The 13,229-nt window shown below is 36.8% G+C and overlaps 1 protein-coding gene across 3 annotated transcripts in view; it reads right to left on the bottom strand.

The window, feature by feature from the left end:
• The window catches only part of LOC136836285 (adenylate cyclase type 2-like), a 395,106-nt gene that overhangs the window by 206,359 nt on the left and 175,518 nt on the right, over positions 1 to 13,229 (bottom strand). The window lies entirely within an intron of this gene.

Below are 13,229 nucleotides of genomic sequence, written 5' to 3'. Positions count from 1 at the left end.
CAAAATTTCCTTTAGTAAGTAACGTGCTACAGTAGTCATTATTGAAAGAAACACAATAACTTTAAATCAGTGTAATCAAAATCCACAATTATATAGTAAACTATATAATTGTGGATTTTTATTACACTGATTGTTTTTCACGAGATTGTGAATTTCTTAGCATTACTTTGAATGTTAGGCAAAATCAATTAATCCCATCCTGATCACCCCTGCATCTCCGTGGAAATAGCAAACTCGTGAGTCAGTCCTTTAAACCTTTTACTTCATGATGTGGGGTTCTCTGATATCCACTGTATTTCCCAAATCAAATAAAATGACTTCTCTTAAATACCGGGTTTGCCCAAGGTTGGAAGTACATCAAATCTTTTCTACTAGTAAGTGAAGTGGGTGTCTTTTCTTCATAAATAAGTGAATTTAGAAAAATTACAATGAAAAAAAATGCTTCCTTATCTGAAGAATCAAGTAGTCTCGAGCGTTTGATCGTTAAGAAAAAACACTTTAAAAAAAACACGAATCAAGTATAAGCATCGTATCAAAAGGCAGTGGATTTAGGAACGAAACCAAGAATTGATTTCTACAAAAGAAATGTGTGGGATGGGGGTCGCCCAAAATATCCTGACATAAACTCATGTAAATAATAAAAAAAAAACTTGAAGTGACTTGGCATTTTTAATTAATACTCCCCATATCCAAACGAAGTAACAGAAAAAAAATTAGCTAAAAAAATTCAATTCCTAATGAAAGATACTTTCATACAAAAGATGAATTAAAAATAATATGGATTTAATGCTAATGTAAAAACTGATTCTTCAAACAAATTCATCAAAGTGAAATTATGAAAGAATTTCTTACACGAATGATATACACTTGCAGTTTATTAAGATTCTGCATTACGCGAAGACACTTCAAAGCAACGTGCATATTGCATACTAATTCATATTGCAAAGACATAAGAGAGAGAGAGAGAGAGAGAGAGAGAGAGAGAGAGAGAGAGAGAGAGAGACTCGTCAATTTATTACGACACAAGCAACATCCATCTTGCAGTGTTATTGTCTTTCTTTATTATCTTTCTTTTCTTATCAATCACAGTACTGAAGAAAAGACAGATAGATAAAACAGAGATAGAAAGACAGTTAAACAGATAGATAGATAGATAGATAGATAGATAGATAGATAGATAGGTTAAGAAATCCACAATAATTCATGCTTATGCAACCCTCTAAATTCTTTCTAACATAGGTGTTTCGGTCTTAAGTCAAACATACATACAAAGACAGAGAGAGAGAGAGAGAGAGAGAGAGAGAGAGAGAGAGAGAGAGAGAGAGAGAGAGAGAGAGAGAGAGAGAGCAATGATATAGTAGAATTCTTTGATTTATTAATATTCTGTGCTATTCAGCAGAGCACGCATTTCCCTTACAACTGAGATAATCATTCATAGAGAGAGAGAGAGAGAGAGAGAGAGAGAGAGAGAGAGAGAGAGAGAGAGAGAGAGAGAGAGAGAGAGAGAGAGAGACTCAGCGCAAATTAAATTGAGATGTTTCAGCATCAAAGTTCCTCCTATCTTTGCTACATCTTACAGCAAAGAGCACTTGTCATATGAGACTCTCATACAGCGAAGATTGTGACTGGTTCATTATGAAATGAGGCTAGAATTGTCTGCAAAAAGGATCATTTAAAAACATAAAGCCTTTTCCATGAAGTCATTTTAAAAAATGATTATTTTCTAAACCTGTATATATGTATACTGCACATATATATACAGACATAAATACAAATATCATATATATACATATATAATTTACATGTATATATATATACTGTATATACACATATATTTATATTATATATATATATATATATACATTATACATATACATATATATAACTCTTCAAACAATAAGTAAACATATGCGCAAATGCTGTACATTAACCTCTTTGAGAATACAAGCGACCACAGCATCACATTTTGCAAACACGCATTTAACTGGGCAAATATGTCAATACATACACAAGGTGTGCACATGCTAGCCTAAGCAAGCTTTATATCATCACTGGATGAATACTGAGCTGTACCATTTGACAAGAGTAAAAATACATCTGATACAGCACTAAGCTAACGTAAGCAATTTATGACGTATATACTAGTCCTCCTTTCTATGCAATGGCCGATGGAACGATAAATGTAACAACTCTCATTTAGGTTCAATTTAAACAGAAGAAAAGTAAAGGGTAAAACAGTGAGCAATGATATCGAATGAAAAGAGGGAATGAACCTTGCAACGAGGAGAGAGAGAGAGAGAGAGAGAGAGAGAGAGAGAGAGAGAGATCAACTCTAAGTGTGTAACAAAGACATTCACAAAAAATTGATATGATGAATGAGAGAGAATGAGAGAGAGAGAGAGAGAGAGAGAGAGAGAGAGAGAGAGAGAGAGAGATCAACCCTAAGTATGTAACAAAGACATTCACAGGAGATGACTTGCTCAACTCTAAGTATGCAACAACGAGAGAGAGAGAGAGAGAGAGAGAGAGAGAGAGAGAGAGAGAGAGAGAGAGAGAGAGAGAGAGGATGGTATCAAAGAGCAAATGTAATTCCAATTTATGGACCCCTTTCAATAGGCAGCTCAGAGCAGTCACAACAATATATTCACATAATTCGTCGGCAATTTGCAACATCCCTTCCTAAATAATATTTAAGGTCTCAGCACGGTGCTTCCATTAAACTCGCAGGGTTTAACTACGAAGGGATGCGTGTGTATAGGTGTATGTGTGTGTATTCGGCTAGGTTGAAATATGAAAGATATGAGTGTATTTGTATGTATGTATGTATGCATGCGTATGGAAGTTCATTTGCTTCCTTCTTTGACAGGATTCAGCTCAGCTATGAGAAGATAAATGCAGGCACAACAGGGCATCGAACCTAAACTATATATATATATATATATATATATATATATATATATATATATATATATATATATATATATATATATATATATTTTATATTTATTTTTTTTCTTGAATTCAGGTCCTTTCTTTCTAATCTTTTTTTTATTTTCTTGCAACTGATCTCCTCTTTCCGTACTTCCTATCACGTTCTTACTTCTTTCAGATGAAGACCATATTCTTTGAAAGCTCGAATTACAAGTCAATGTCCCCTGTAGGCTTGTTCTATATGAATAGGGTTCAACTTCTGAATAATAATAATAATAATAATAATAATAATAATAATAATAATAATAATAATAATAATAATAATAATAATAATAATAATAATAATAATATTTGCCTGAATAACCCTCCCTTTGACCTTTCTCCTCCTACAAACACCTTCACATGTTTCTACGGGTTTTTTCCATTAACACCATGCCTAGATTATCACCAATTAATATTGTCTCACTTCAGCACCATTCAATCTGGATCTTTATTCTTATTCCACAAGAATTTGTATCTCAAGTTCTTTCGTTTACTACTCTTACCTCTCAGCCCCGCCAATACCATTCTTTCTCTCTCTCTCTCTCTCTCTCTCTCTCTCTCTCTCTCTCTCTATATATATATATATATATATATATATATACGTACATGCTATAAGTATAATATATATATATATATATATATATATATATATATATATATATATATATATATATGATAAGCGGATGCTGCAATCCCACAAATCAACCTTTGGAAGGCTGAACCATCCGAAGTGGGTGTCATGAATGAGAGGTGCAGCGCTCGGCTCACGTTTAAGAGGACCATGAATGTTCCCAGCCTACCACCCACCAGTCCACCCATCGTTAACGGACTCCAGCTGCTGTTAGGTTAAAGAAAACGGGGCGTGATGCCAGCAACCTCATCCCACAAACACCCTGAAACAAATACTCTCCTCCATCTGTCGCAGGAAGCGAAGCTTAGGGACCCGAGAGCCAATTGAAGCCAGTTACTCCTCCACCTACCTCAGCCACGGCGTCGGTTCCTCCTTCTTCCCTTCGGCTATTAGACATGCTAATGGAACAGTTTCCCTTAATAGCCAGCGCTAGAGAGAGAAAGGGAGGTTAATAATGGCCAAATTCAATTAAGGAGAACTGATTGGATTGCGGCAAAGGTTATCGTTACGCGAGATTGCCTGCCTCCGCTTGTTAACGAAATTTTAAAAGTATTTGCGTCCCACTTTCTTTGACGGGAGAATAAACGTTTCGGCGATCCCTCTCTCATGGAAAACGAGCCTTAAAATCTAATGGCAACTGTTACGTGAATGAAATGAGAACTGGAGCAACGACTCCTTTAATGAAAAAAAAATAACAAAATATATAACTTGGATCTGAAAGTATTATGTGCACAAGCATACACATTCTCTCTCTCTCTCTCTCTCCACAAGGGGACGAATTCTCTCTCTCTCCCTCTCCCTCCACAAGGGGACGAAGCAACTGTTCCATGAATGAAATGGGAACTAGACCAAAGATCCTCTAATAAAATTTTTTTTTTTAAATTAACAAAATATATAACTTGGAGATATGAAAGTATTATGCGCACATGTATTAACAAACCTCTCTCTCTCTCTCTCTCTCTCTCTCTCTCTCTCTCTCTCTCTCTCTCTCTCTCTCTCTCTCTCTCTCCAATGAAACAATTGTTTCATGAATGAAATGAAAACTAGAACAACGATTCCTTTTATGAAAAAAAAAAATTAACAAAATAAATAACTTGAATACGAAAGTATTATGCGCACATGCATACACAACCCCTTTCTCTCTCTCTATGCAAATAGACCACGTCATTACTATTAAAGGAAAGAAACACATTCTTACAAACTAACATGCTTCTCTGTCGTCTCTCAAGAAATAAATACTTTGTCAATAACCTACGAAAAGATAATCCATGGAAATAATAATAACAGAAGAACGTATATACTAACAAACATATCAAGATTTAAAATGCAACCGTCTTAATGACGCGCATCCAGTTAAAACCCTTGAGGTTAATGAGAAGCCATTGATAAATAAAGGAATCACATACACTGCACAGAGTTACGAATACTTTGAAGGCATAAAATAAATGAAGTGAAGGGATTTTGAAGATAAATTTTCCAATACAATATACAATACGAATCTTCAGCACTAATAGAAACAGGAGTGAAATATTCGCTGGGCAATGATAAATAACTTTAAGATAACTTGGAGAGAGAGAGAGAGAGAGAGAGAGAGAGAGAGAGAGAGAGAGAGAGAGAGAGAGAGAGAGACAATAGAAATAAGATATTCATATAAATACCTAAAAAATAATTTAATTAAACGGGTTTGATGAGAGAGAGAGAGAGAGAGAGAGAGAGGATAAATTATTCAATATAATATGCAATACAAACCTTCACCAATAACAAAAGTGGAAGTGAAATATTCGTTGGCCATGATAAATACTTGTAAGGTAATTTGATTAAAACGAGTTTAGATGAGAGAGAGAGAGAGAGAGAGAGAGAGAGAGAGAGAGAGAGAGAGAGAGAGAGAGAGACTTACAGGAACGATAAATACTTGTAAGGTAATTTGATTAAAAGAGAGCCAGACCTTTCGTCCTCAGTGAATGGGGCAAATCTTCGTGTTTTCATTAATCCCAAAATCCCAGAGTAATCGTTCTCCATGATTTCACATCATAAAATCATATTTGTCCTTACTTCATACAATTATATTAGTCACCCATATAGGCTAACTAAATATTTCCTATTAATTAAGATAAAATTATATTAAATTTTCACTAAATAAAATGTTTACTGCCTCTGCAGATAAAATGTTTAATCCTAAAACATAAATCACAGTGAAAATACATTTACTTTCTTTTTCAGTGGGTATCATAATCTACTAGTAACAAATCCATGATTAACTAAAATATAATATTGAACGAGTGAATCCAGAGTGACATAAAGTACTTCACAAACGCAGGATACAATCGCAAAATTATATAAAAATTACCAGGTCACGCACTTTTGGTATCTATCTATTGATAAATACAGTACATACACATTAAAAGCAAGTACCCTCTCTCTCTCTCTCTCTCTCTCTCTCTCTCTCTCTCTCTCTCTCTTTCTATATATATATATATATATATATATATATATATATATATATATATATATATATATATTTATATATACATATATATACATATATATATACATACACACATACATACATTTATATAATTTCCACAGACTTAAAATAACGTCAAGTATAGCAATACCATTAAGACCACCCAAACAAAAAAGTAATTGTCACCCACGCACCTAAATCTGCTGTTGCTTAAAGTAAGTCGCGTCATATACCTATTTCCCCTAAAGGGAAAAAAAGCACGGGATGGGGATGGGGAGGGGTTTTCAGGTGAGGACGGGGAGGGGGAAGAGAAAGGAGGCAAAGGGGAGGGGGAAAGGGAGTATCTAAATAGTACTGCTTTCCTCCCATTGGGTCTTATATTTTCCCAAGTAGATCTGCCGTTCTTCCCTCCCCTTCCCTCCCCTCCCCAGGTCACCCCTCCCTCCTCCAACCCAGGTCACCCATTCCCCTTCCCTCCCCAAGGTCACCCCTCCCCTCCCCCAGGTCACCACTTCCCCTTCCCCTCCCAGGGTCACCCCTTCCCCTCCCTCTCCCCTCCCCCTTCTCCAGGTCCCCATCCCCCTCCCCCTTACGCAATTATGACCCTCCTCGGCTAAAATAAGAGCTAATTGCCTCCCCCTTGAGCACCCCATCAGCGGGCAATTACAGTACTTAAGAGTCCTTGGATTCAGCGCTCGGAGATGGGAAACTTCATTAAGAATAAGGCAATAAATGGCCGCGGGGGGTACTTGCTTGTACGCTGTCATGGCAGAGCAAACAGGGAGGAAGACGACGTTTTTTTGTCCGAAGTATTACACACTCATCACACAGTATTTGTCTACATGTGTGTATGTATATGTAAGTATGCACAAACACATATATAGGTATATGTATATACATATATACATTGTAAATATATATATATATAAATATATATATATATATATATAAATAGATATACAGTATATATATATATACACACAATAAATATATATATATATATATATATATATATATATATATATATATATATATATATATATATATATATATATATATATATATATATATATATATAGAGAGAGAGAGAGAGAGAGAGAGAGAGAGAGAGAGAGAGAGAGAGAGAGAGAGAGAGAGAGAGAGAATGTCTAAAATTATAACAATATCGAGTACGGGAAAGAGATAGTAATTTTAACAAGAGTCCATTATTTTCTCTCGTCTCTTCCTTATCCTTCTTTTCCTTGTGACTTCTTTTCATCATTATTATCATTTTAATAGCTATTCATCCTTTATATACTCCTTACAATTCCCAATATTCAATCTAAGTCTCCTCTTCTACTACTGTACTTGAATTTGTTTAAGGCCTTTATTGTGATTACAAATTCCTTCTGCAGTAGAGCTTAATACAGCGCTATTATCAACTCTTCTCATTTTCCCCTCAAATTCGTCATTTCATTTTCAGTTTTCTGTAAAAGAAAACTATTCTGCCGGCTTTGTCTGTCCGTCCGCACTTTTTGCTGTCCGCCCCCAGAGCTTATAAACTACTGAGGGTAGAGGGCTGCAAATTGGAATGTTAATCATCCACCCTCCAATCATCAAACTTACCAAATTGCAGCCCTCTAGCCTCGGTAGTTTTCATTATATTTAAGGTTAAAGTTAGCCATAATCGTGCTTCTGGTAACGATATAGGATAGGCCACCACTGAGCAGTGGTTAAAGTTTCGTGGGCCACGGCTCATGCAGCATTATACCGAACCACCGAAGATAGATCCTATTTTCGGTGGCCTTGATTATACGCTGTAGCTGCTGTACAGGAAACTCGACTGCGCCAAAGAGACTTTGGCGCATTTTTTAATTCATTTTAGTTCCAGTTCACGACCTACTTTTCCTTCTCCATAATCATCATCATCGCCAAGTACTTATACCTCGGAAATCATAACTTTCTCCAAAAATCATCATCCTCCATTTCACGTCTACACGTCTCTCACTTGTCCTAATCCAGCTCTAATTCTTCAGCCGAAGGCTTGTCCTGTGATCACGAATTCCTTTTGTAAAGGGACCATTACGCAACGCCATACCAAAAACGATTTGACGCGCGACTTGCGAGTGTATCGCGGAAGGCTTCCCCCACCCCCCTTCCACCCAACACACAGTTCCCTAGGTAAATAATCGCATTAGGCGTCTTAATTGGGATTAGATGCATCACCACACACCTGGAACCGGTGGAAATTCAACCGCCGCGACGAGCAAACGTCAATTCTCCTCTGAGAAGCTGCGTCCGGGAGATGAATTGAAAGCGATGTTTCTGAGTTTTAGCTTTCTGAAAAGAAAACTATTGTGCCCGCTTTGTCTGTCCGTCCACACTTTTTTCTGTCCCCACTTTTTCTGTCCACCCTTAGATCTTAGAAGTATTGAGGCTGGAAGGCTGCAAATTGGTATGTTGATCATCCACCCTCCAATCATCAAACATACCGAATTGCAGCCCTCTAGCCCCGGTAGTTTTTATTCTATTTTAGGTTATAGTTAGCCATAATGGTGCATCTAGCAACACTGTAGGCCTGACCACCATCGGGAAGTGGTTAAAGTTTCATGGGCCGCGGCTCATACAGCATTATACCGAGACCACCGAAAGATAGATCTATTTTCGGTGCCACTGATTATACGATGTACAGAAAACTCGCTTGCGGCGAAGAAACTTCGGCGTATTTTTTACTTCTTTATTATCAAAACGCGTCAGAAAAGAGGAGGTGTTGGGAGCGGGTTAATACCAAGGTTTACTGAAAAGAGGAGGGTTGAGCGTCTTACAAAATACCAAGATTTAGTGAAACCTGCAATAAATATCAGGAGTGTAAGAGGTACTGGAACATAATTAAACCATGAAGACAACACAGTAATGTTATTTCATTGGTAAACGAATAACGGTATGGCCTGAAAGACATGAAACTTCTGTGATTATATCCGGAGTGTTAAGGCCGCCACTAACGTTCAGTTATACCTGCGCAGTTATGCCTGCACAGTCGGCCTGTGCAGGCAAAACTGAACGTTAACGCCACTAACGTTCAGTTATACCTGCGCAGTTATGCCTGCACAGTCGGCCTGTAGAGGCAAAACTGAACCCACTAACGTTCAGTTTTGCCTGCACAGGCCGACTGGGCAGGTATAACTGAACGTTAGTGGCTTTCTTGAGAGGTACTGGAACATAATTAAACCATAAAGACAACAAAGTAACGGAAGGGTATGTTTTAGACGGGAAGTGTTATTTCACTGGAAGACGAATAATAGTGTGGTCTGAAAGACATGAAACTTCTGGGAGGAAATATCAAGATGAAAACCACGCAGAGACACTGATTCCTGAAGGCAAATATAACTGTCAACAAAATGCTACATGATGGCTTCCATGAATACAGAAAAAATATTTAGGTAAACAAAGCAAAATATAAGGATATAGGCATGTTCTGCAAAGGGGGAAAATTAAATACCGACAGGAATTATGCAACGCATTAAACAAATATAATTATACAGGAATACTTTAATAAAAATGTTCAGCAAGTCTCCGACCTCTGCTATGAAAACCGAATTTTAAAAATATATCCATCTTACAGGGCAAATGTTTATTGAAAATCTGGCTTTGGAATTCTCTTCCTTCTGTTTGCCTTGTCCTTCGCTCCAGTAAATTTATTCTTAAGTTGCCCGTCAATTTGACCCATTGTCGCTAGTTTTTTTTTTTTTTTAATCAGTGAATTTGACTTATTTGGGTCTGTTCAGTAATTGGATGGGTGCCCATCAAAGAACACCTGCACAGTCGCTGTACTGACAATTTGTGTAGGCAAAGACTTAGGGCTGGCACCCTCATCCTAAAAAGTAATGTTTAGATACTTGCAACAAGCCTTAGGAGTTTGTTGACAGAGGCAATATAACACATTGAGTTCCCAGACTCCAAAAGATTGGGTGCAGAGCAAGCCCTCACAAACACACACACACACACACACACACACACACGCACACACACAACAAACGCACAAAACGCTTGAGAACAAGCAGAAGTAAAATTACAACGCAATGCTTTTAACGGTACTAAAGCTCTGACAGTCAAAAGCACTTAACGCGAAGATGAAGTTCCCAGATACCCTTGCTAGATTAACAGCAGTCTGATGTTAGAGCTTCTGTCTATTGCTCATACTAATATGCAGTTGATGGATTCATGGACAAGTCTTCTTGGATCGTATTGACACCAATAACGATAAAATCCATTTTGAAATATTAAACCGCATTCATTGTGTACGTAGGTGCATCTACGCTTTATCAAACGTACACACAAACACAAACACACACACAATATATATATATATATATATATATATATATATATATATATATATATATATATATATATATATATATAGTATATATACAGTGTATCCATATTATATACATTATATGTGTGTGTGTATTTGAATGAATGTAGATGTGTATGTTAATATGTCTGTGTACTTGACATATACAAGCGAAAACAAACACACACACACACAAGGAGCGAGAATAGCCCAAATAACACAGACAAAAGTATACATGAGTGACTGTTGTAAAGGAAAACATCTCTTCCCGGGTAAACAAAAAGAAAATAAGAAGGCGTCTCCCAGAGACTGAAAACGACAAGTGGAAACTTCTTCTTTTGGATCCTGGTTAACCAAAACTTCAATTCTCGTGAGCTCAATATGCACAGGAAACTGAGGGAGGAAGAGAGAGAGAGAGAGAGAGAGAGAGAGAGAGAGAGAGAGAGAGAGAGAGAGAGAGAGAGAGAGAGAGATGGAAAACTGAGTTGAGAGAGAGGACGATGAATAAAAACCACAAGAGAGAGATAGAGAGAGAGAGAGAGAGAGAGAGAGAGAGAGAGAGAGAGAGAGAGAGAGAGAGAGAGAGAGAGAAATGGAAAACTTGAAGGTTGCATGGGGCAACAGAATACCTAAGAAAACAGAATACCAGAGAGAGAGAGAGAGAGAGAGAGAGAGAGAGAGAGAGAGAGAGAGAGAGATGAATGGAAAACTTCAAGGTTGCCTGGGACAACAGAATACCACAAGAGAGAGAGAGAGAGAGAGAGAGAGAGAGAGAGAGAGAGAGAGAGAGAGAGAGAGAGAGAGAGAGAGAGAGAGAGAGAGAGAGAGAGAGAGAGAGAGAGAGAGAGAAATGGAAAACTTGAAGGTTGCATGGGGCAACAGAATACCACAGAAATGAGAGAGAGAGAGAGAGAGAGAGAGAGAGAGAGAGAGAGAGAGAGAGAGAGAGAGATATGAATGGAAAGCTTCAAGGTTGCATGGGACACCAGAATACCACAGAAATGAGAGAGAGAGAGAGAGAGAGATGAATGGAAAACTTGAAGGTTGCATGGGGAAACAGGATACCACAGAAATGAGAGAGAGAGAGAGAGAGAGAGAGAGAGAGAGAGAGAGAGAGAGAGAGAGAGAGAGAGAGATTCTCCACTTATCATACTGAGTTCATACATATAAAACTTAACGAGTTCCAGTTTTAAGACCCAACGGTACGATTATCAAAGAAATGAGCTATGCTTGCTGAATGGTAGCTGTAATTCCTCTTCAGGACTCGGGGAAAACTCCCTAACATCATCCCAGTTCCTTTCGCCTCGCCGGAGAAAAAAAACTTGAACAGGCTAAAAATAAATTAGATAATTCACTAACAAGGCATCGAGCTAATAACAGAACAGGTTTAATGATGGATAAATTGAGATTCAGAAATACATGAATATTAAACCACAATTCAAACATACGATTATCAAAACAAATTTATAACTCTTCATAACAAATATATGAATAATTAAAAATCTTCTTAAGAAAAATATATATATAAATTGAAAAGAAACTTAAGAAAAGTATATAAAATATTAAAAATCTTCAAAATAAAATATGTAAAAAATTCAAAAATCTTCATATAAGGAAAATATATAAAAAATTGAAAATCTTCAAAAGAAAAACGTATAAAATATGAAAAATCTTTATAAGAAAAATATTATAAAACTGAAAGCCTACATAATAAAAATAATATAAACAGTAAAAATACATTAATATGACATCGTAAAAAACTGAATGGCCACAATTGCAACATATATTAATCGCACAAAACAACGAAACAAATACATGATAAGTTCCATTTTACATAAAAAAAAAAAACATTAGGACACGCAAGCCTACATATTACATATCGATACGCATAACGATATCTTAAATAAAACAAGTAACAAGTAACAAACGCGCCGAAGTTTCTTTGGCGCAATCGAGTTTTCTGTACAGAAGCTACAGCGTATAATCAAGGCCACCGAAAACAGTTCTATCTTTCGGTGCTCTCGGTATAATGCTGTAAGAGCCGCGGCCCATGAAACTTTCACCACGGCCCGGTGGTGGCCTATCCTATATCGTTGCCAGAAGCACGATTATGGCTAACTTTAACCTTAAACAAAATATAAACTACTGAGGCTAGAGGGCTGCAATTTGGTATGTTTGATGAGTGGAGGGTAGATGATCAACATACCAATTTGCAGCCCTCTAACCTCAGTAGCTTTTAAGCTCTGAGGGCGGAAAGAAAAAGTGCGGACCAAATAAAGTGTGGACGGACAGACAAAGCCGGCACAATAGTGTTCTTTTACAGAAAACTAAAAAAAAAAAAAGATATCAAGAACAAAACTATGATGAAAACATAAAATAGCAGATAATGGTTACGGCATAGCTAAAGGAAATAAAACAAGTCACACACACACACACACACACACACACACAAACACACACAATGCAGGAGGAGAAAGCTTCAATGATGCAAACGCGTTCTCAGCGCGGAAGCACTTAACAGAGGCAAGAGGTATCATAAATACGCTGGCAGACATCAAGATCTTATTAAAGGCGATGACGACGGCAGCATTGCATTCAGCTGCTGCAACATTGCAATGGTAACTTTTCATCGAATTTCTACTGCTTCCTTGTGTGGCTTTCATTGAAACGTGTAAGAGACAATAGTTTTTTTTTTTTTTTTATTAATTGAGGGCTTTAAATATTGCTGACAATAGTTTAGAGAGATTTTACATGTTGGTGACAGTAGTTTTAAATTATTTTCAAAGTGTTTTAAATATACTTTCAAAATTATTTTAAATATTTCTGAC

This window comes from Macrobrachium rosenbergii, chromosome 56 (genome assembly GCF_040412425.1).
Source record: "Macrobrachium rosenbergii isolate ZJJX-2024 chromosome 56, ASM4041242v1, whole genome shotgun sequence".
NCBI lineage: Eukaryota > Metazoa > Arthropoda > Malacostraca > Decapoda > Palaemonidae > Macrobrachium > Macrobrachium rosenbergii.
Note: the sequence above shows the minus strand (reverse complement) of the source record. Positions and strands in the feature narration are given on the sequence as shown.